At 43.9% G+C, this 25,200-nt stretch overlaps 1 protein-coding gene across 9 annotated transcripts in view; it reads right to left on the reverse strand.

Moving 5' to 3' along the window:
* MORN1 (MORN repeat containing 1) overlaps positions 1–25,200 on the reverse strand; it is a 235,182-nt gene that overhangs the window by 99,544 nt on the left and 110,438 nt on the right. Inside the window, exon 15 of one of the 9 annotated variants that reach the window (XM_081923662.1) lies at positions 13,372–13,503. The exons of the other annotated variants lie outside the window; for them this stretch is intronic. The gene's annotated coding sequence lies outside the window, so the exon portion shown is untranslated. Of the gene's footprint in view, positions 1–13,371; positions 13,504–25,200 lie in introns of those variants that run through there. 9 annotated transcript variants of the gene reach the window in all.

The raw sequence follows: 25,200 nt of genomic DNA on the forward strand, positions 1-25,200 counted from the left end.
CCATCCTATCTTCGCTTACTGAATGAAGTATGCAGCATTCTCTTCCTGTGTCTAAGGATTTTTCACCCCTCCAGGGCTTTGAGCAGAGGTATTTCCCAGTCCTGCTGCCTGGTTCTTTCTTTGAGACCTTCTGCATGCAAAGCATGGGCTGTGATCCATCTCCCCGAATCCTGCATCTTTTCCAGGGCACTGATTTTAACAGAAGTTCTGCTGCATCAGGCCAAAGTCCCATCTAGTTCAACATCCTCTTCTTATAGTGACCCAACAGATGCTTCTGGGAAGCCTGAAAGCAGGACCTGGGTGCAACAGTATATAATCTCCCCACTTGCAATTCCCAGCAAATAGCATTTAGAGGCATTCTTCTGACAGTGACAGCTTCTGACAAGACTCTCTTGTCATTTACGGAAGTCAGCACGCGGCTGATTGCCTGCCTCCTCCCTCAGTTTTTGAGCACGGCTGAAACTTTCCTCTGCAGCCCTTTCCACATTTGGAAAACCAAACCCCTCCTGCTCCGACTCCTTACTTGGAAACATCAAAAGGCACAGAATCTCTTTGCTGGTTCATTGTGGAGGGAAGCTGACCTCTTGGGTCGGGGAAAGCAAATCAAACAGTGACCTGGGACTTGCCAAGTTTCCCTCCCTCCTCCTTCTGTGTTTCATGATGCTTCCCCCTCCCTTTTCTCTCCTCTCCCAGCTGGATGGGCTTCTCAGAATGGCTAATGGCTGCCCTGCCTCCCCCCGCCCCCCATCATAGTGCTTCATCCGTAACGTTAATGGCTCAGATGCCGGAATCCGGAAACCAGGCTGCTTGCCAGCTGTTTGAGTCGTCTTTATTGCTGCTACTTATGAGATAATTGGCCTGTGTGGCCCTGGTAGCAGCAGCGGCGTTTGTGGACAATTAGCTTCTTTGCAGGGAAGAATAGGCCTTGATTCTGGGAGTCCTTGAGCCACTGGGCTGTGACTGTTCCCTTCCTGCTCCAAAATCTGCAAACCACAGCTTGGCATGCACTGAGGTTGCTTGGCTTTCCGCAAAGATGAAGAAGAGGAAAGACAACAAGCTACCAAGATGCAAAAGGGGTCAGGGCTCTGGGAATTTCAGAAGGTGCGGCTGATAGAGATGCTTGAGGAATTTGATTTCCGTGAATTCGGAAGTGAACTGTCCTGGCTTCCGCCCCCAAATGAAGCAGCAGGTACTCTTACTTGTAAGCAAAGAAGCGATCTTCATTAAAGCAGAGTAATGGTACAGACTCAGCAGCAGGAGCTAATCCATTCCCAGAGCCCTCGCAGGGTGAAGGGTTGGTGGGGATGCTCCTGGCCTAGAAGCAGCGGACAAGGTCCATGGGAGGTGAGAAGTTGTTACAAGAAGTTTTCCATGCCCCTCCCACCAAGCTTGAAAGCTGAGGTGGGACACACCCCTTATTTCCTTGAGTCTCTATCCCTGTGGAAATATATGGCCTACAAGTGGGTGCTATGTCTGGGTGGGGGCATCTCCTTCCTTGTCCTGAGAGTGTGAGACCTGCTTCCCTGCAGGTCTGCAGGGAAGAGATCTGCATCCGGCTTGGTGACACGAGGCTGGGGCTCAGAGCTCTCCCCAGACTTTGACAGTGCTCTCCCCCACATATGGGAGGGAGCAAGTGGAACTCGACATTGGGGCCAGATGTGTTCAGGGGGAGGGAAGGGCTTCCATCTGTTTCTGACTCATCCTCCTATTCTTCGTCATCTTCCACCGGAGCCTTCCATCCTGGATCTGATTCTGAAGGTGCTGAAGGAGTCATTCTTGACTCTGATCCACACCTCCTGGACTAATGTGTGGATCACAAAGTAATTATACTGCAGATTTTAAATTTCTTCAGAGCTATTGGCTCAAAGAAGGTAGAAAAATGCATTAAATCATGATTTTTAGGATGATATACATTTCGAAATATGTATATTAAGATAAAACAAGTATTTAAATATGCATTTCATGGTCGGTTGACTGTAATAAATTGAATGGATTGAAATGTGTATTTAATTATACATTTTATCACTGAACTGCATATTTCAAGACAAATCTTTGTACAGCTTTTTATTTATTTATTTATTCTGCAGATAAAGGAGGAAAGGGAAGGAATTAGGGATGAATACACATGAAACTGACATGAACCAAAAACAATCTAATATGTCCATCACAGTTGTTAGCCATGCAAGGCATATCTACTGAAACACCCACTACATAACTATTAAAGGTGCAGGTATGTTTTTCAGAGACTTGTGTTGGCTGGAGAACTGCATTACAAAATTAACAGAAGAGCAAATTTCGAAGGATGGCTGCATTCTGGTCTGCATATTATTTCAGAAAGTGCAGTTAGGTGAGTTTGCCTATAAATACACACAAACATATTTGTGTCATCACTTTTGTGCAGGGATTTCTCCGTTTCTTCCCATATTGGGAAATGGCACACCCCAGGGACAATTTTACCACCTCACTGAACATGAGGTTGAATTTGCATTGTTATGCCTGATCCATATCTGCTAGAGTATTGTCTGAAGAATGAAAAGTTCACCACTTTGCTGAAACTAAGCAGGTGTGCATCTGGTCAGTACCTGGGTGGGTGACCACCTGGGAGCCACATGCATGCCATGCCGGGTTCCATGACATGTAAGAAAACAAACTAATACATTACTTGCCATGCCTCTACTGTTCCTACTGGTGACGTGGAACAAAACTTGGAAATGGATGTTGTGTTTATTGTTAATTGCCTCTGGGGGCCTCTCCATGTTAGTAAAAGACTCCAAAGTTATGTCAAAAACCCATTTTCTGCAATGGTTGCTCATGTTACCTAGAGATGATACATTTGTCTTGCATCCAAAGTGGGAAGAGTGCTCCATCTCAATGCAGCATTCATGGAGTGGCAGAGGCAACACTGCACAGTGGCTGGCCTTTTTATTTGCTGTCACCAGATGTTTTGTAATGCTAACCCAGCTGTGACAGCTGAGAACTGTTTAAAGCTGGGGGTAAGGCAACGTTTTCCAAATTCTCCAGTGTTCCCTCATTCAGAGTCTTTGCAGGTTTATTATTTTTCTTTTTCTAGATAGGCCAAAGAACAGATGTGTATCAATCCTTCCCTGTTCTCTTGAATTAACACAACACTAATTAACACTACTCCTGGTGGCAGGGTTCTCCCTCCCAACAAACAACAGTGACCCCCACAACTCATCTCTTGGGAGAGTTCATTTCTAGCAAGATGGCTAGTGGAAATGACCGTTCCCTCTCTATGTCCCTTGAGACCACTGTCTCTCTCATCCCTGCTTCCGCAATTTCCTGCACCATCACTTTATTATGGTTCAGCTCCATATTAGGGTATTCGTTGTTAACCTGTTGGTCTCCAGGCCTGTTTACTTGCAGCAGGTCTTTGTATCTTTGCTTAAATGTGAGGTGTGTTGGTTGCTGAACATGCAGAGCCCTCGCAGGAGGACAGGGGTTGAAGTTGTAACTGCCATGTTACAGCTGAGGCAGAAGAAAAGCTAAAGGCAGGCGGACTTTTAGCAGAGATAACAGAACAGCCCCTTTCCCTCTGCTCTAACTTCATGGCAGTTCCAGGGAGGGAGGTGCCTGATAAAACAGGGCCGACTGGGTGGCCCTGCTCCCCACCTCTCCTTCTGCTGCATCCTGATGGAATGCTTGCTTCCATTTTATTCTTTGAACAATCCTGAAAAAAATAGGTCGGGGTGAGTGATAGTTAACTGGCCCAAGGTTACTCTGTGTATTTCTAAGGTCTGCTTCCTGTGTCCTTGCTCTTCCAACTGTCCCAAAGCCAAGAGTCAGGCAGGGAGGCCCACTTGAGAGTGTTAGGAGCTTTGTCTTTATTTTGGCTCAGCTTCCTATGGTCTTGAAGCGAGAAGGCTGGTTGTTGCTTTATTTCGGAAATGGTTTTAAAATCCGCTCTCCGCCCCCCCCCCCCCAACACACACACAAAGGGATGAGTTCAGTCAGAGAATTTATACGGCTGAGAGTGGCTCCCTTTTGTCAGAGGAGCCGCCTCATCAGTAATTAAGTTGTTGTTCAGCCTGAGCATAATTGGTGCTGTCTGCTGACACAGTGCTTCTGCCAGCCAGATGTTGGTTGGGTTTAAAAAAAAAAATTCTTGGGAAGCCTCTCTTGGTGGAACTATTTTTAATTGGTAAATAGAAGGAAGAGAGGAAATGAAGACATTCCCCCCCTTCCCTTAGCAGTATCGCTGGGCATGGTGCATTCAGGACAAAGGAAGGTGCCTTATACTGAACCAAACACTTGGGACTATCTAGCTCACTCTGACTGGAAGCAGCTCTTCAGGGAGCCTTTTCCAGTCCACCCGGAGGTGCGTGTATTGAGCCTGGGACCTTAGGCATGCAAGGAAAATGCTGTGCCACTGAGCTGCAGCTTTCCTGTATGACCTTAAGGAACCTGCTTTATACCAAGTCAGACCCTTGGCCAATCTCACTCAGTAATGTCTACACCAACTGGCAGCAGCTCTCCAGGTTTCAGGCATGACTAGTCTTTCCCAGCCCTACCTGAAGATATCAGAACCTGGGACCATTTGCTATTACTACATGGAGCAACCGTCTTCCGCCAAATTTTAAAGAAACTGTCTTATGCTGAGTCAGCGCACTGGTCCACCTAGTTCAGTACTACCACTACAGTCCTTCAAGGAAGCAGAAACTGTGGGATCCAGTACACCCAGAATTACATTTCATTAGGCCCAGACAATAAATACAATTGGATGGTGGCAGAAGAAGAGTTGAAGCCAAGCTGGTGGGCAGCCAGGTACACTTGCCCAGGGCTTTGGAGGGCTAAGCTGGCCAGGGGGGGGGGCACAAGGCACTGAATGCTTTTTTGTTTAAGTTTATAACTTTATTCTAACAAGATTCCCGCCCCAGGCCTCAGACAAACTCTACACGGGCTTGGCTGAAACTCAGCAGTAGGTTGCAAGCTTTGTAGACAGAAGGTACCAAGTTCAAGCCCCAACATCTTTAGTTAGGGCTGGGAATGTTCCCAATCTAAGAGAGCTGCTTCAAATCAGTGCAGACAACACTGACTTAGATGGATCAAGGGCCTAAATCGGTATATGAAATAAGATAGGCCTTTTTGGTGACGGATCCCTGTTTGCAGAATGGTTTCCCCAGGGAGACATACACCTGTAGGCGCCAGGGAAACTCCCCCCCCCCCAAACCAGGCCTTTGACTTTTATGGCCTCCTTGAGTGGGTGGGGTGTTTTAAACCATATTTTAGAAACAGAAGTGTCTTTTTGATTTTCTTTGTTTGCTTTTATGTCAGTTTTTATGTATATGTTTACTTGTTATATATTATAACTCACTTTCAGTAAAGTGAAAATTTTATTTGGTAAAATTGTGACCAATTTTATTTGGTAAAATTGTGACCAATTTTATTTGGTAAAATTGTGACCAGCACTGCATCGAGCAAAGCACAACTACTTGAGTCACTCAGGAGACTGAATTCAGCCTTCATTGTCTTCTGCCTATGAGCAGTTTCTTTCTTATGAGCTGTTATAGAGTGTGAGACGCCCCATTGATAACAATAATAAGACCAGCAGTTAGCAGTTCTGTGGTGCTTTATGGCTCTGGAGCTCACCACATGAGCATTATTTCACTAATCAGGACAAATGGAGGATGAAGCATGGAGCTGAAACCCAATAAGCCTGGAGATGCAGATTGCTGACGCTAATGGGAACTTGCAGTGTAGGGTTGCTAGCCAGCTCAAAGTTCCAAAAATGAAAGGGCACCCCAGAACCGTGATGGGTCAAATAAAAGACAAATCTCAATGAAGTGTCCCCCTAAACACGTGCATGCACCAGTTAATTGCAGAAATATTGCAAAACAACACCCTATTGATTCACAAGCCAGTAATGTCAAAAATATATTTTCATGGTACTGTAATGATTTCTGCAATGAAAAGTCCAAAACCATTAGTTTATACAGGCACCCCCATGATGTCTTGACTCCAAATTGCATTCCTATGGAATGGGCATTCAATGCCTCCCATTCAATTTGCAAGGCAAGTCCTGAGACTGCTATGGTGGGTGTTTAATGATAGTAGAAACCAAAAGTCTTTTGATGAACGATTGTCTAGGGAGGTAGTTCTGAAGAACAACAGCAGTGCCTTCTGCGACATGTTCTTGACACAGTAACAGTGCATTGACAGTGAATTTATCCTGGTTTAGTTTTGTTCTGCGATGCTTCCCCAATGCTACCACATTATAGTTGCTATAGCACAACCAAAAGTGGGAGAGAAAAAATAAACCAGCTCATTTGTGGTATAAAGAGTTAAGGTATTTAGCAGGAAGTTACAGGATAAGTACTGCCTCTGACAGTGGAGGAAGAGGAAGAGCGGAGCCGTCATGGCTAGTAGCCACTGATGACCCTCTCCTTTTAAAGCCATCTAGGTTGGTGGCCATCACAGCCTCCTGTGGGAGCGAGTTCCATAGTTTACCTATGCACTGTGCAAAGGATTTTATTTTATCTGTCCTGAATGTTCTTCCATATGAGGAGCTGTCAGAGGATAGTATCAGCACCACCATAATCATCACCCGTACCAACTTGTTAAAATATGCCACTCAAAGGCTCCAGAAGTGGTGAACGGCTTATTAAAACAAAATCTACAATAAAATGCCATGAAGAAATCAGGAAATAAAACAATATAAAATAACAAAAGATCACAACATAGGAGGCCCCCAATAAAGCCCTCTCAAACTCGTAGGTTTTAAAGGTGCTCTCACTAACTGTACATATGAGTTAGGGGCCTGAACATTGAATTTTTATTTTATTTTTTAAAAAGCTCAGCTAGAAGAATGAAGGGTAGTAGTGTAATCTGTTTATGCGTTTGAACAAATATCTTAAATTGTATTGTTCTAAGGGTCACTGGCCTCACTGTAATCTGTAATCTCATCTCCTGGAGAGGGCAAGGGTTTGTTTTTGTTTTTTTTTACTGTTCATTGATGATTTGCAACATGTAAAAGCAATAAAACTATTATAACAGGATAAGACAAATGAAGGGTGCTCTCCCATCCCTTGAAGAGTTATTTGCGGGTATTTGAAGGCATCGTCTATGCTTTGCTGTTCAGGTTTGGTTTAAAGACAAAGAACCCCAAGAAAGGAAAGCAGGGTTAACCTTGGTGTTGTACATCGGAGGCAGATTTAGGAGAGTGTGACTGGTTTGCACTGGGTGCAGAGCCTTGTGGGTGCCACAACTATGATGAAGAATGGAAAGTGAGAGGCAGGCAGGAAGCTGAATTCTGGCATCGCACAGAGTGCCACTGAAATGTGAGACCCAATGGTCCACCACTGTATGCATCGATAACCGGCACCTGGGTAGTAGTCTGAGAAGGTACATAGGTCACCTAGTCAGTTTCCCTCACTATGCTCAGATGATCTATTGTATTTCTATTTAAATTGTAGTAATTATTTCTGAACTTGCATCTTTTTGTATAACAGATACAGATCACAGAATTGTAGAGTCGGAAGAAACCCAAGGGTCATCTAGTCCAAACCCCTACAGGGCAGGAATCTCAGCTAAAGCATCCATGACAGATGGTCTTCCAACCTCTGAATAAAAACCTCCAAGGAAGGTCCAGCACCTCTTGTGGGAGTCTGTTGCACTGCCGAACAGCTCTTATTGTCAGAAAGTTTTTCCTGACGTTCAGTCAGAATCTCCTTTCTTGTAACTTGTGTTCCAGTCTTACCTCCACAGCAGGAGAAAACAAGCTTGTTCCCTCGTCCATGTGGCAGCCCTTAAGATATTTGTAAATGACTATAATATCTCCTCTCAGTCTCCTCTTTTCCAGGCTAAACATACCCAGCTTCTTCAAGCGCTTCAGATATCTGAGCATATGCAAATATTACCCAAATCTGTGTCCTCTTTTGTCCACTTTCTTTTTTTGGTGCTACATTTCCACTTTTGGGGGGCAATGGCTGAGTGGCTACCATGGGATGAATGGTTCCCACCAGGAGCAGCTTGCCTAGTGGGGCAAAACAGCAACAATAGCTTCCTGTCCACCTTACTGCTGTGACACACTTGGAAGAAGGGCAAAGAAGCGGTGAGGTCAGGGCTGTGCATGGAGTCCATCTGACACTCCAGCTGGTTTAGCCTTGCAGAACTGACACTACCTCCTCCTTCCAAGTGCATCAGGAGGGATGGGGGAAACATTAATCTCAGTTCACTTTTAAAGGCAAATTTACCTCATTCACATTTCCTGAAACAATATGCAAACCAAAAGACAGCTCTCCTTTGAAATTCTCACTTCTCTGAATTTTACAATGCAGTTCTCCACCCACATTATGTGTACTAAAAATTATTTCCTATGGTAGAATGTGTACACAAATGCATTATATTAGGAATACACTAAAATGCTGGTTATTATTTATTCCCTTTTTTTGCATCAGATGAGCAGCTTCAGACTTCCATGCTGGTTCCATTTCCAACAACACCTTCAGGGGAGATTAATTTTGTGGGGAGCCTGTATGGGAGGAAAGGGTACAGACTGAGCCCTCTGCAGCTCTCTGTGAAAAAGCACAGTGACACAAATGTGAATGTTTAACAGCTTGTCAATTGGAAACATGTTTTTCTGATGGCTAGAACTTCAGTCTAGAGTCACATCCATCTCGTACACCTTTAGATATATATGCATTTTCTCTGTGTATGTTGTTTTAAAAACCAGTTTCAACTTGAGTGTTACTGTTGCTACAGCCTGCAAAGCAGCCAACTGTATTCAGAGCTAAGCAGAGGCAAGGCATGACATGCCTTTACTCCACATTCTGCTTTGGTGTCCCAGGTTAGAGCTCACATTCCAGCACTGAAGCAAGTTGAAGTTATTATTTGTTTTTACCCTCCTGGCTTCGAGTTCATGTTCTTCATGAACTACTTCTATTTTTAACATTTCGTTGTTTTATATTTTAATATTGATGACTGTTGTTTTAATTCATTGCTTTAATTGTCAGCTATCCTGAAGATTACTTAGGCTTGAAGGGCGGGTTAGAATTGATGCTTTTAAAAAACCAACAACAACCATCCACATTTCCAAGTTCACTGTGGAATATCCTGAGGCAGGAGTGATGTTAAAAGGCTCAGGGCATTCATTTTCTTGTGTTAATTTATATGTATAGGTGCAAATGCAAGACATGTTTCAGAAGGGGGAAAACCCAAATAAATAAGATGGTGAGATATAGGACCCAGGGGGTGCCCAACCTGGGCTGAACACCCAGAGGTGAATTTTACTTTAATTGCTCTGCCCACTTTTACTGCTGGCCCTGCCCACCACTGGAATGCAGCTTCCAAAAGGCTGTCCCGAAACAGGATTCCCACTCCTCCCTTAGTTGATGGAAGAGGCCAGGGTGCTTTCTTTTTCTCTTGAGTCCCAGGTCAAATTGGGACTCAGAAAAGGAAACATATCACTCACAAAAGAGAATACTGATCTGCATGGACGTGACTAACTTAAAGCATTGGATTTAGTTACGTACTAACCATTGAAATTAATGGACCCAAGTTAGTCATGTTCATTAGCTTCAATGGGCCTACTCTGAGTAGAACTAGGGTTGGAGGCCACCCAGTATCTCACCATAGTGCAACAACAGTGACCAGGTGGCCTGTACACCTGCTTGGTCTGCTGTTTGTTGCTGATAACTATTTGGTGGGTAACTTCAAAGCTACCCTCTTGCCCTTCTCCCTTCCTAGATTCATTCTCTTTAAACTAGACTTGGACTGGAGAGCTCTTCAAGCAGAGGACTGTCCTTGGTAAAACAGTAACATGGACATGCTACTCAGGGCTGGCATCAGGAAAGAGTCCTGCTGGGACGCTGGGTGCTTTCCCTGGTGCTTTCCCTGACGCTGCCCCTTAAGGCACTGTGGCTGAAAATGCATTCGTGTAAACTAGTTCCAAGGGTTGTATCAAACTAAGTTTGACTCAGCACAGACCCACTGAAATTAAAAGACCTAAATAGGTTAAGTCTGTTAACTTTAGTGGGTCTACTCTGAGTAGGACTAGAACTGGCTACAGCCCCAACTGAACATTTCCATGGTGGGAAGTTGACTGCAGGCAAGCAGCAAGCCTCTGCCTGCTCTGGTAATTTCTCCCATGTACGTTTTGAACAGAAAAAGACCGAAAGAGTCATTTGCAGCCAAAATTCTTCATTGTTTGCAGAGCATGGGCTTTCCATTTATTTCTAGAGAATAAGATATCTCTCTGTCTTCCCCCCTCCCCCCTCCCCTTTCCCAACCTACAAAGACTTTAAGAAGAGAATGGTTTCAATTAAAAAGGGGAGAAATGTTCCAGGGAAAGGGGGTGGGGTGGGCAGAACCATGTTTTTTTGTCGGTTTCATGGAATTTCAGCCACCCATTAAGACATCACCTGGTGATTAAGAGAAAGGTGACTTATTCCCTTTTTTGGAAGGCTCCCCTCTGGCTTCAGTGCACACCACCGCAAAAGGAACAAGAAAATGAGGAGGAGCAAACTTTGAAAATCATAAACAGCAACCTAGAGGACTAAAACACAACACAGAGAGAGAGAGACACAACCCTCCAAAACAATGATTCGTAAGCAAATCTGTTTCTAATGAAAACCAGGACAAGCTCCGTCAGAGTGGTACATGGGAAGAATCTGAAGATATTTGAAACATGATGGAACACGTCTCTGCGCCTCCCCTCTCAGAGAATGAAAGGTTAAAGGATGTCAGCTAGTGATGGCAAGAGAGCTGCTTTTCCATGTCTGAGCTTATATAACGGTGGGACCAACTGGCGGAAGGAAAGAGCTAGGCCGGATGCGAAGGAGATATTTTCTCAACAACCTCCAAAGCTTCTACACACACACACACACACACACACACACACACACACACACACACACTGCTGCCAGTAGAAAGCAGAAAAAGAGGAAAAATAAATACCCAGCCAAGACAAGGTTGTATGAGGAGAAAGAACAGTGGCAATTGGGGTTTTCTTTTCCTTTTTTCTTTTGCTACCGCTGAGTTTCATTTTTAAAGATATACCCATAAGCAAGAAACCCATTAATATCCATGGCAACTCAAGGAATGTAGAGGAGGCTTTCAGGGGTTAGACTGGTAAGAAGAGGAACGAAGCTTTCCAAGGAGAAGAAAACCAGTACACTGTGTTTGGAACACAGTTATACTTGATACTGCATTTTGTCATGGAAAACTCTACCATTTCATACACTCCACTTGTCTGGGTTTATCCTCGGTTTTCTGATATCTGTCACTGGGAAATCTTGCTTTGTCCCTACTGTGCCTTCTGGGGACAATTTTATTTTTAAATCAGGAAGAAGTGTATAAACTTAAAAATCAAGCAATGTTCCTTTTAGTTTACAAATAGGAGTCAAAATGTTGATGGTCAGCCACCAATTATAGTCCCTAAACAGACTCCCTCCCCCTCCCATGTATCTAAGAAAATAAATTCTGGCTTAAGTCAAAATGGTTGTTTTGCGAATTGTTTTGGAGGAATCCAGTTACTTAAGCAACAGGAGACTCCCCCCTTTTTTAAATCAACTACAAAGCACACATTATTTGCTACTTTATGCTTAAACCTTGTTTTAAGAATCCTGCAGTCAAGAGCAAATGCACTTAAAATGCTGTTTGGTAGCAATAATAAAATCACTGATAATGAAATAAAAGGGAAGGAAGACTTTTCTCTCTGCTTCAGGCTGGGGATGATGAGTTACAGGAGCACATGGGCTGTCCCAGGGCGTATGCGTGGGACAGCTGAAGGAGGTGTTGGAAACACAGGAGATGGGTTCCTTGGCCACAGGCAATACCCTTTTGTGCAAGCGAATGAGTGTTTGGGAGAATGGCATGAGGTTTTTATTGGGGTTTGTGGAGTCCTAGATTAGATTTTGATTTTAGCCTGGTAGTGTTGGGCTGCGCTGTAGTGTAATTCTCTTGTGCATAGGTACCATTGGGATGGTTTGGATCGGTAATCGTTGAGAGAGTGAATATTTTATTTTCTATTTTTATTTTCATTTTATTTTTGGTGGTTTATTTACTGCTTCAAATTTAAAACGTTTAAGTGTGAAAATGAATAAAAAAAATATTTTTAAAAAAGGTAATTGCTGAGAGTGAAAGGGTGTGCAGGAAGATGTGCACAGGTGTAGGTTGATTTAAGCGTGGGTGTGTTAGCAGAGGTGAAATTGTATGGATCTTCTAAAAGCAGAATCCTATTTTATAGATTTTGAAAATGTATGTATTGCATTATTTATGAATTTTGTTTTCGATGCTGTGTTGTGTCCAGCTAAATCCTACCCATAGTAGGCTCACTGAAATCCATGGGCCTATAAGGTAGTCATGTCCACTAACTTCAATTGGTCTACTCTAAGTAGGACTAGCATTGGATACAACCTACTGCATTTAATTTTTTATTATTTTACTTTATTTTTTTTTGCAATCTTTTCTGATGAACAGTGGTATAGAAATATTTGAAATAAGCAAATTAGTAAGATTAGGGAATCTGAATCTCTACCAAGCCTTAAAACAAGAGTTCAGCCACAGCCATGGTTCCATCTATCCACCTATCATTTTTTTTTGGTACTTAACTGGCCTAGAAGGGGAAGGACTAGAACAAAATTACAACCATTGCTCCACCTACTTTTGCTTCTAGTCATGCTGGCCACTCACACATGGCTCCAATGAAGTTGCCTAGAGTGGCTCCTCCCACCCCAATTCTGTTGCTTACTCTCTAGACCCTTGGATGTCTGCCCTAAAGCCTGCTGCTGCACTGCTTGCACGTCGCCTGGTTTGTAGGACCTGCTGGTCAATCTTGCTGAGTCTTGCCGTTGCCCCACATGAACTGAGCAGGCTCCATTGAAGCAATGGCACATAGGGAAGAATCAGTAGCTCAATAGTAGAGCACCTAAATTGCATGCAGAAGATGTCCCAGGTTAAATTCCCGGCATCTCCAGTTAAAAGGATCAGGCAGCAGATGATGGGAAAACCTTTCTCTGGTGGATATCCTACAAGAGCTGCTGACGGTTTTGAGTATACAGCAAAATCATATACATTAGGATACTCCCTACAAACCTGACCACTTGTAGAGATGTTCAACATTTGTTTTATGTGTCCTTCCATAAAATCAGAACTGTGGCTGGCAATGGCAAATGGCAAGGCTTTATTGGTAGTAGCACCTAGGCTGTAATCTTATCTGTTTTATTATTAAATGTACCCATCTCCTACCAAATATAACTGCCCAAATTTGAAGTATCTGATTTAATATTGCAGTTGGTATGTATGAACTAGGCCTATTTGGATTCTGACCTGGGATTAATAATGCCCTTGTCTCATTTCAAGATTTTGGCTGACCTACACTTATTTAGATTATTAAGTAAAGTAATGGTTCAGACACCGCATCTTCAAATGTTTTATAATATTGAGGAGGAAATCCATCTGGGCTTGGTGATTTGTTAATTCTAGTTTTCTTGGCAGTCTGTTTAACTTCATCTGAAGAAACGGGATTCTAGAAACTGAAAATCATCACTAGAAAATTTAAGAATAGAAAGTGATAGAGAAAAAAATAAGATTGATTAGCATTAAATCCAGTGTTAGTTCTACTCAGACTAGACACATTTAAATTAGTGGTCACTGGCTAACTTAGATCCATTAATTCTAATGGGTCTACCCTTGAGCAAACCTTGGTTGAATACAATCCTCAATTTTTTTATCACAGTGAAGTGATAAATTCAAATTCCAGTAATAAAATGAAACTACTTAACTTTCTGGGGTATTTTAAATTTTACCACCATATTTCATAAATGGAATTAATCTTTCCTGTTGCAACCCAGATACTCTTGCTAAGCGTTTTCCCGGTTTATTGCCTTTTAAAAACTTTAAGTAGATTTTTCTACTTAAAAATTACAACAAAAGCTATTTCACACATTCTTCTAATGTATAATTACTTCCGAAGTCCCATTAATTGCCCCTGTAATCCTGAATTCATTGTTACTATGTGTACTGCTTTCTTATTTATTTATGAAATTAATTGTTCTTCAAGCACAACCCTCAGTTGTTTTAAAATTTAAGGTGTCCTTTTTAGAACAACTCTGATAACTGCTTTATTTACATCCCATATATTTGAACAGTTTACATCAGGGGTGACATTCATTTGAGGGGAAAAAAATGTAAAGAACTCTACAATAATTGCTTTATGCATCCGCTGTTTAAGTAGTATTTTCTGAGAAAACGTCAGTGAGATTGGGATGTGACCAAAAAAGTCATTAGGTAAATTTCATTCTTTGAAATCTTTAAAACTAAAATGGGTGGAATAACAACAACAAAAATAACACATTATCCTTGTAAGAGTTACTTGGTCAATAATAAAAAGTCAAAGTTTAACATTAGCATTAAAGAATATTCATGCAACAATTAGATGGTTGTTGAAGTTCTTTCCTAACTTTTATACTGGATTCCATTAAAGTAAATCCACTCCAACGTGGGGAGGAGTTGAGGTGGACGTCATGGCCACCCACTCTCCTCCAGGGGAGGGGACGAAGTCCCGCGTTGCCTGGGGGATCCCAGCCGCATCAGCGACCAGCCAGCCAATCCGCTGGCTGGTGGGGGTGTAGCCGGGAACATTTAAGCTGAGGTGCGAGCCAGGGGCTTCCTCTTGGCTTGCTTCCTCAGTCTCCTGCCCTCCCTCCCTATTTTGCTGGTTTTAGTCATTGGCCTTGCTATGGACCTTGGTTGGTCGCCATTGAGGGGCCTGGTAAGAATTTTTCCACTTGGCAAATTGGCACAGGCCATTTGGTTTTCGCCTACCTCGTAGCAATCATCACAACTTTGTTAGGGTGGTGGTTAGGCATTGTATGACCTTATTAGGGGGGAGGGGAGGTGTGGCCATCACCTGCTCCTCCAAGCTTAAGGGTATTCTGTTAAAGGAATCCGGGTGTGTGGATCTTGTCTGAAGCCCGGGGCAGGGCTAGGGCCATGACACAACCCTGATGGGAACACCCGGGGGAGCTTGAATTGGTATGCATCGACAGGGCTCCCCCTACTGATGATTTACGCTTACTGGACACCGTGCACAACGGGCAGGAGTCAGATATAGTCGGATCCATTCAGTGCCTAAGCCAATACCGCTCACAATCTGTAATCAATCAATAAAGTTCTGGCTAAATTTTGCCCAATAACATTAACTCAATATCTGTGTCCTTGTGTGTGTTATTCTTCAATGAGGGGGTGGTTTCGGGGTCTCGACACACAATCATTTTTCCTTAAGAAAGTTCTTCAGGTTTCTTGATAAAGGGATGTTAAACTACAGTGGTACCTCGGGTTAAGTACTTAATTCGTTCCGGAGGTCCGTTCTTAACCTGAAACTGTTCTTAACCTGAAGCACCAATTTAGCTAATGGAGCCTCCTGCTGCCGCCGCGCCGCCGAAGCACAATTTCTGTTCTCATCCTGAAGCAAAGTTCTTAACCTGAAGCACTATTTCTGGGTTAGCGGAGTCTATAACCTGAAGCATATGTAACCTGAAGCGTATGTAACCTGAGGTACCACTGTACTTCTTGATCAGAATTTGGGGCATATAAATCACCCGTCATATCCTGCCTTGCCCTGCTATTTTTACAATAATATACCATTCCTCATGATTTCATATTTCCTCTTGAACAACCAAGTATTCATTTTGTAAGATAATAGCAACACCACTTTTTCTTCTTCAGTGATACCAGATAATTGCCTACCTTCCTAATAAAGTCCAAACCCTATTCTTGTTTAATAAAGGCATTTAACTGGAAGGGACTACTCCAGTGATAACAAATTCTCCCATCTTAATGTTACACATCCTTAGGGTTCTTCCCAGGCTACACCCTTCACCAGTTTGGTTTCTTGAACCCTCCTCAAGTGCTTTTCCTTGGCTGGAATTTGCCCTTGAGCTGTGTTAGTATCTCTCATTTGCCTCTCTCTCTCTCTCTCTCTCTCTCTCCCTCTCTCTCTCTCTCTCTCTCTCTCTCTCTCTCTCTGTGTGTGTGTGTGTGGTTGAAATGTAGCCTACTGTGGAATGGTAAGAGTCACATAAATTTTTCCATCCATTTTTTTTTTTGCCTCTGGCTCTACCCACTACTAGTATACAAACCCTGGAAGGTTGCCTACAAGGGAATGTGGCTCTTGGGGCTAAAAAAAAAAAACGTTTCCCAAACCCTGATGTAGTGCTTTGCTGTAGGGTTCAATGCATTTCACATTCATGAACTCTGTAATCCTTGTAACAGCCGTGTCAGGCAGTTGGGGGTATTTTTATTCCTAGCTCAGGATCTTATCCACTCTGCAGCATTAGCTCTCTCTACTACTGTACTAGCTCTTGTTCACAGAATGGAAACTTCTTGACCTCCCTGCCACCAATCCACCACTGTAATGTGAAACAGCACCTCTGGATTATGCAGAAATGGGTTGATGCAGATAGAATCTTACACACTCTAACTAACAGATGTGCTCCTCTAGCCTACGTTATCTCCAATCCTATGCAGTGCATTTTAAAATGCTTGGCAGTCGCTCAAAAATCCCCCAATTGTTGGAGTAATACATGCACTACCCCCCAAAATAAAAATATGAGACAAGAAATGGCAAATGACTTTTCTCAAGTGAGAAATACTGCTTTTCCATTTCAATGTGACTAGCAAATAACATTGCTGCAATCACATGTCTCCTCCCAACAGATACTTCTTGAATGCAAAAAACCTACTGTGAAGGAAAAAAAGAATAAGAAAGAACTGCATAGGTATTTGGTTTTAAGCCACTTGATACCTGCCCTCTCAGGGTAAAAAAAAACAAACCCCACTCAACTTTAAAACAGGGTTTGCAAAGATCAGGCACAGTGGCCAAATGCAGCCCTCTAACCCTCTCTACCCGGCCCTCAACCCTCTCCCCTGGCCAAATTCCTTTCCTCCAGGCACACCCTACACCAGACCAGTGGCGTAGCGTGGGTTGTCAGCACCCGGGGCAAGGCAAGTAATTTGTGCCCCCTAACCCGTGGATTTGCGCCCCCTAACCCCCAGATGTTGCGCCCGGTGTGGCCGCCCCCCCTGCACCCCCCACGCTACGCCACTGCACCAGACCTACTCTATGCCCTCCTTGAGTCTGTTACTGGCCAGAATGTCTCCTTGAACAGTGACAATGCCTCTTGCTTTGTTGGATGAAGAAGTGTGAGAAACATCTGGTTTTGCCTACTGTTGGAAGGTTAAGTCTTACATCTATTGCTCCACTCGTATTTTGCATGTGGCCCCACCCATCATTGACACGTGGCCCTTGAGAGGTTGCCTATAAGGAAATAAGGCCCAAAGCCTGCGGGCATTTCCCCACCCCTGCTTTAAAGCATCTATCCCACATCCTTTCCCCTCCTCTCCTCCACTGGGGCTGCAGTGCAAGGCGGGTGGGAAACTTAACTCTTTCCCTGACAGGCATTTTCTGGATGAAAACTGCCCACTTCTGCAGCTGCTATTTGACCTGGAAGCTGTTGACAATTCAGCTTTCTTGCAGTAAGGTGGAAACACTGAGTGCTGGTTCTGCAAGCACTGGAAAAAGATCAGGGCCAAAAAAATTAACCTCTGCCTGCATCCAAATAAAATATTGTTCTCCTATAAGACCATCTTATAGTGAGTGGCTTAGCTTGTCTGAGTCATCTACAGCTTGTTGCTCTGCTAAAACCATTACCCAATGTAGCCTGTCTCTTCCCCAGCTGCAGTACGTTGCATATGTTGGTGTCGAAGTTCCTGCCTTGTGGCAAAGTGTTAAGTCTCAGTGATCTTTCTAACTAGGATTGCAAGCAATGGTCCAAACCCATGAATGCTACAAGCATAATGCGAAGTGGCTCACCAAATGGGCTTGATTTGAGTGCAACTGGGATCCATGTAGACAGCTGGACTCCATAGTTTTGTGCTTAAATTTCAGTGATCTCCCCCCTCCCCCACTGAAGATGCAAAGCTTGACACAGAGTTGGGTTCATAGGAAGCTGCCTTATACTGCGTCAGATCATTGGTCCATCTAGCTCTGTATTGTCTACACTGACAGGCAGTGCCTCTCTGAAGTTTCAGACAGGGTTTAAACATAGGGCCTAGGTGTGGTCACCTATCCTCTAAACACAGGAAGCTGCCTTAGTATACAGCCTTAATTCAGTATTGTCTACTCTGACAACAGATTTCCAAGGTTTCAGACAGGGTTTCCTTCCAGCCCTATATGGAGATGCCAGGGATTGAACCTGGGACCTCTTGTATGCAAAGCAGGTGCTCTACCACTGAGCTATAGCCCTTCATTAGTTGCTACTGAGCTCGACACTTAACAGATCTGTGCCTGCTCAAAAAGGACAAGCATGGTACTAGGTCAATACAGTACAGTATTGTGTTTTAATTTGTTGGAACACAATCAGATGGGTGGTAAGTAAGTAAATAAGTAAATAAATATTACACCAACATCCTGTCAAAATATATCTATTGCAGCACTTCCAATGGTACCACCAAGAAAATGATGCTGCTGGTACTAGAACTGTCCCCAAACAATTTTCCTCCTTGAAGCAAAGGACAAGATGGCTGCTTAATCTCCACACACACACACCATGCAGAGAAGCCAACTGAACTGGCATCTAAATCTTATTTCAACGTTGGTGAAGTGACCGTGTCCACCAATGTACCTGAGGGCAACTTAGGAGATGCATGGCAGGCCAAGTGGCACACGCAGCTTCGATCCTTCAGCACCATCTGCCACCTAAGGCAGCTCCCTTACTCCTGGATTTAGGTGACAATCAGAGTAACATCTATTTCTAACCAAAGGCCCTTTGCTTGTTTTTGTTTTTGGTTCAGAATTTCAGAACAGGAGGCTAGACTAGATGTGCCATTGGCTTGATCCAGCATGCTCTTCATACATTCTTATGTTCTAATATATGCATGGGTAGGTAAACCAAGGCCCGAGGGCCAGATCCGGCCCGATCACCTTCTAAATCCAGCCCACGGATGGTTCAGGAATCAGTGTGTTTTTACATGAGTAGAATGTGTGCTTTTATTTAAAATGCATCTCTGGGTTATTTGTGAGGCATAGGAATTTGCCCCCCCCACCCCCCCCAATACAGTCTGGGCCCCACAAGGTCTGAGGGACAGTGGACCGGTCCCCTGCTGAAAAAGTTTGCTGACCCCTGTCTAATGAAATGTGACATTAGGCCCTTCACCTTTCAGCACTGGCCTGAGTACACAGAGTAGAGTACCAAGAGAGGTAATGATAGGCTATACTGCTTCAGGCTACAGCTGAGGGATTACAGTTGTATATTTCCCTGTTGTTTTTTAAAAAAAAACCCTGCAGACGATCACACTAGTAATGGCCTGGGATAGCAATTTTCTCCCTGTTTTGCTGGTTTTTCTTTGTGGGAGCCATTTAAGAAATGTGGAGAACCCTTCAGAACTGGAACCCTTCAACCCATCTGGAAATGGTAAAATCTGTTCCCCGACCTCATTCTCTTGCATGGGTGGACATGCTTTCAGTGGTGGAGGAGAGACCAGGATGCTAGACTCTTGTCTCCACTTCTTGAAAAAAGAAGAGAGGGAGCAATGCCGAATCTAAAGTTCCTTCGGCTGTTTTCTTGGCTGACGCTGAACTGCAGGAATTCCCCCGCCATCAGAAATGTTCTGGGTTAATTTTCTATTTTTTTCTTTTGCTAAGGAAACAGTGCTGATCACTCTCGACTCCAGATGTTTAGCTATGTGGTGCTGGAAGCAACTTGTGGGGAACGGAGAAGGGAGGGCTTTGGAGGTGGCTTCATCTGCCTCAGGCTGAACCTTGCAGCCTCTTGGAGCTGGAAGCCTGCCATCTTCTCAGAAGCTCTCCCACAACCACACACACCTCCCCTTCATCTCTAGTCCCACAGGGCTGCCAATGACAGATTCCCAATGTTAACCCATTCAAATCACTTGTGCTCAGTGTGTTCAAGGTGCTGTTGCTGAATACTATAAGCCCAGCTATGTAGAGGAAGCACATGGGAACAGGAGAGGTCTGGTCTGGAGCAGAAGTCAGTAAGCAGAACACAGTGGGTTGTGCCAGGTTTCCATGGTGACAAGGCTAAATAGTGAGGTCCTTAGAGCAGGTAAAAATGTTCTCATGGACTGACTGAGGGGGAATTCTGACTCCAAGAAGTAAGGTCCTTTGAGAAGGACCTTAGCTCAGCAGTAGAGCATCTCCTTTGGCTGCCGAGGGTCCCACACTCAATACCTGGCATCTCCAGGTTAGAGGGCTAAGAAAAGAATGCCAAGCACCTTAGAGAGCTACTGCCAGTCAGTATAGTCCATTTAGTCCAGTGTCTTGTTCTCATAGTGGCCAACCAGATGCCTATGGAAAGCCTGCAATTCTCCTCACTTGTGATTCCCAGCAACTGGTATTCAGAGGCATACTGCTGCCAACTGTGGAGACAGAACATAGACATCACTAGATGTTAGCCTGCTAGATGCTAGGCTTGATGCTTTACTGGGAAACTGCATTGATCAGCCTCTATAAAAGTCAACTTGGCACTGCAACTGGAAACAATCTTGTTCTCCATGAATTTCTCCAACATCTAGTTAAAAACAAGAACCTAAGAAGAGGCTGCTGGATCAGGTCAGTGTTCTATCTATCTAGCCCAACATCCTTTTCTCATAGTGGCCATCTGGATGCCTGTATGAAACTCGCAAGCAGGACACAGGAGCAAGACCCTTCTCTCCAACCATGTTTTTCCAACAACTAGTATTCAGAAGCAATGCTGCCTCTGACAGTGGAGGCAGAGCATAACCATCATGGCTAGCAGCTATTGATAGCCTTATCCTTCATGAATTTGTCTAATTATCTTATAAGAACATCGTTATAAGAGCTTCATTACTAAGGCTTAGACCAGCAAATAGAGAATACTCTGCAGGATCAAGTAAGAACTGGCAAGACAACTGGTAGGATGACTTCATAGGCTTTCCTCCCCCAGTCCCCATATTTTCTGCAACTAACCCTTGACTTTTCTTTCCTTCTTGCATCGCAATAAAAGTCACACCTTTGAGCTCTCTGGTAAAGATGTTGTTTCTGTTCCATCAGGTCTCTCTCTCTCTCTCTCTCTTTGTCCGGTGCATTCATGGGAAGGGAGCCCTCCAACCATAGGAATGGATGTCAGAACCCCCCCACCCCACCCCCTTCATCCTTTCCAAATTAAATTGCGCACATCAGAAGGTTGACTTTGGCAAGCTTCATTGGTGACTGCAAAATTCCATTGTTAAAAAACGAGGCAAGTGCACATGAAGCCAGAATGAAAGCAGCAGTCTTTTCCCGCCTTGAAAAGCTTAGCACAGACAAAAGCTGGAGGGTAGACAAGGAAAGGAATGGCTTGTGAAATCAAATTTATGGCTCCTAGGAAACCACAGCTATGGGTTTTTCCCCCTCTCATATTTTTCAAAGTATTTGTTCCAAAGTGGAAATAGGTTCCAAAGCTTTTCTCAAGCCGTCATCTTCTGCAGGTGTTCTCCAGTGTGTGTGTGCGTGTGCGCTAAAAATTAATAATGATGCTAATAATAATAATGAAAAAACCCCACCTCTCTGTATTAGCAATTCTTGGTGATCGGAGCCAGAACAGTTATCAACAAGTAAGAAGAAAGGAAATGCTTGTTGCCAGCATTTCCAAGAACACACTGGGAGAGGAAAACTATGACCCAATGGTGCAGTTGATACAATTAGATCAGAGCCAGAATAAAAGAGGGTCAGAAAAACTGCTGCTTTGCTCAGAGGAGGCATGTTTTTCTCCTAACTTATTTCCATATTATTGCATTTAAATCCCACATTTCCTCCAGTGAATTCAAGAGGGCATACCTAACTCTCCCACTCTCCATAATATCCCAACAACCATGTGCCAGCCCATCCTCAAACCTGCGGAATTGCAGTTGTCTTATCAGCCGGTCCTTGGGTTTGCAGCTACTATTGCTGAATGCCAGATCAGCTCTGAGTAAGACCTCTCTCATACATGATCTGATTATGGATGAGAAGGCTGAGTAAGACCTGGGTTGGTGAGTGGGGTGGAGTTGGTACTCAGGGCAGCATCAGGGCAGACTTGAGGGTCAGGTAGGGGGAGCTGCTATAATCTATAGAGCTTTCATTTCTCTCTCCAGGCTCTCTGTCCAGCTGGGGTTGGGGGGAATCTAGTGTGTGTGTTCCTGGTGTTCCAGAGCTGATAGAGCTGGTCTTGGAGGCGGTGTTTAATGTCTACATGAAACTGCCAAGTGGGGTCATCCGGAGCTTTGGAGTGCATTTTCAGCAATATGCTAATGACACACAGTTCTACTTCTCTTTTACATCTGCAGATGCTGCAGTGGATGTTCTGGACTGTTGTCTTGCCTTGGTAATGGACTAGATGAGAGTCAACAAACTAAAGCTCAATTCAGATAAGACAGACACGGTTAGTGGGTGGTTCCCTCGACTGGATCGATGGGAGGTTGCCTGCTTTGATGGGGTTGCACTCCCTCTGAAGTAGCAGGTACATAGCTTGGGGATCCATTAGTTCTGGGTCCACTGATGTCACTTGATGCTCAGGTGGCCTCAGTGGCACAGAGTGCCTTTTATCACCTTTGGCTGGTGGCCCAGCACCCCTCCCAAATCTGAACAGGGATAGCCTAACTTCTGTTGTCTATGCTCTGGTAACCTCTAGGTTTGATTGCTGCAACACGTTATATGTAGGGCTGCCTCCGAGGATGGTTTGGAAACTTCAGCTGGTACAGAATTCAGCAACCAGGTTGCTCACTGGGACAAGATGATTTGAGCATATGTTCCCATCTCAAAGACTGTGCATATTCTATATCCTCTTGCCTGTCCTGCAGTGTCATGTATGAAAGAAGCAGCAAGCAGTTTTCACAAACTTCTGAGAGAGAGAGGGAGGGGTGGGGGAGAGAATGATTAAGGCCAATGTTTCTCAGCAAATAGTTTTGTTAAATTTCCTACAGATGTTGCTGCAGCTCGGATGTGATTTACAGAGAGACAAGTCTGAAACAGTCTTAGAGTGACACTGGGAGGTTAACATTCCAAAATCTCTGCTTGGGTACTGGAATGGATGCCAGGATTGCGGGTAGTAGACTTTTCTTTTCTTTTAATTGATTGATGCAATGCCGTTCTAATCCAAAATTCTGACTCTGGGGATTAAATTCACACTTGGACTTCACAGCCCCTTTGTCCATCGTGCTGAGGTCTCAATTAGCTGATGATGATCTCCAGAACGCAACCACATCAGATTTCATTCGCTGGGCTAAGGCCAGTGCTCTGTAGCAACATCAGGCTCCCCTAGCTCACCCCCAAGACCAGGATATAAGTCCAAGAATGAGGGATCTGAATGTTAATAAAGTCATGGGCTAGGGGTAAAGATGCAGCCAAATAGGGGCAGGGAGTGGGATCCAAAGTGATTCACCAAGGACTTGGCAAACCAAGGGGTTCAAGTCAGATTGCCATTTGCTCTGATTCAGTGGTAAAACATGGGTTTTCTCAAGGAAAGCACAGGGACACAGACACACACACACCATTCGGACGCAGAGATTTAAAGCACAAACCTGTGCCTGGAAAGCACAGTGCAACAGGAAGTCTGGATGAGCCCTTAGCTGTGGTGGAAGATGCTGTCGCATTGCCAGTACTGGAGATTCAACTGCTAGTCTGGTTGGTTTATGTAGATGCAATGGGGTCCTGCCCTTTCTGCCAGGCAGCAAAATGTCTTCATTTGGCCCCGTTACTCTACGAATGTAATACAGCACAAACAACAAACGGGGAACTTGTTCGCATATATATATGTGGAATTAGAAGTCTTCCAGAGTAACAAGTAGATAAGTAGATGGTGTTCCTCTGTGAACAGCCACACACAGAAACAACCACTGAAATATCACCCAGCAAAGCATCATCCAACATCACTTGCTTTTGGCAAACATCCGTGTAACCTTTCCTTTCATGGCTTTGACTGGAGCACCTGTCTGACTAGAGTATCTCTCACTTACGGTCTTGGCCAACAAACAAGATGACTATTTATAGTGTTCATAATTTTTTTTAAAACCAAGCCATGTACCTTACCATGGCAACCACAGTGTCCATGCGCTACCTAAGAGACAAAAAGCTTTGCCTTGTAGGAACAAAACACACACAACACAAGTGATGTCAACTCCAGCTTTTGGAACAATTTGTTTTCTAGTTTCCAAGCACCCTGCATGCGCCCCCCTCCACTTTTGCTCAATCATGGCACACTATTTATCTGTTCTCTCTGCAATAAACCTTTATTTCCCCCTTTTTAGTGTGTGTCTACAAGATCTTGAAAATGCAGCGGGGAAGCAGGCATACACTTGGGACACAAATCAACCCAGTCTGATGTACCATTTCTGACATCAATAGGGGCTTTGTTTTTTTAAAAAAAACACAGGACTTTTGAAAAATAGGGTGGGAGCAAAAACAGCTCTGTTGAATGTGTGTTGGTAGCATTTTACATTCACTTTAGCATAACCAAAAGGAAATTATGGGCATCACTACAAATCACGATGAAGTTGGGGAGGGGGGGGGGCAAAGGTCCCCCAAGGCAACATGTGTATGCCAGATTTTGTGCAGAGCAGTAAACCTGTGGAACACCTTCCCCCGACTTACTAAAGCCCAATTTGGAGGATCTTCTGGAACTTCCAGCTGAGTTTAGATGTTGCCTTTTGATGTTCAATGCTTTGATAGTTTGTGTGCACTGGGTGTGGGGCCAAGCTTTAGGCTGGTGGGGTCAACTTTGTTTTTCCCCAATAGAACCCCAAAACCCACCAGTGAAAGCCAGCTGCAAAATGGTGGCATAGGGGAAGGAGCCAGCTTCTGACTGCACCTCACATGCCCTATACTGAAATGTGTACAAATCACATTCAAGTTGCAGCAGATTGGGGATTCTAAAAGCCAAATTTAGACAGAAGAAAAGGCATTTCACTCTTGCTATTGATAAACGAGTGGGAATTAGAAACCTTTGCTAATTTCCAGCAGATTATTCAGTGAATTGCTTTAACAATATAGGAAGCCATCATTTCCCTTCTGTCCTGCATTGATCACATGCAGCACTGTTTCCGTTTTGTTGCAGTTCACATTCACCAGTCAAAAAATACGCTGTTTGTTTCACTGGCCACTGTACTAAAATATGTAACTTGCATAATTTATGTTATTAATCACATGAATTATGCAATTATATTGCCATTACGTTATTCCAGCCCATT

Source organism: Podarcis melisellensis (assembly GCF_964234715.1).
Source record: "Podarcis melisellensis genome assembly, chromosome: 8".
NCBI lineage: Eukaryota > Metazoa > Chordata > Lepidosauria > Squamata > Lacertidae > Podarcis > Podarcis melisellensis.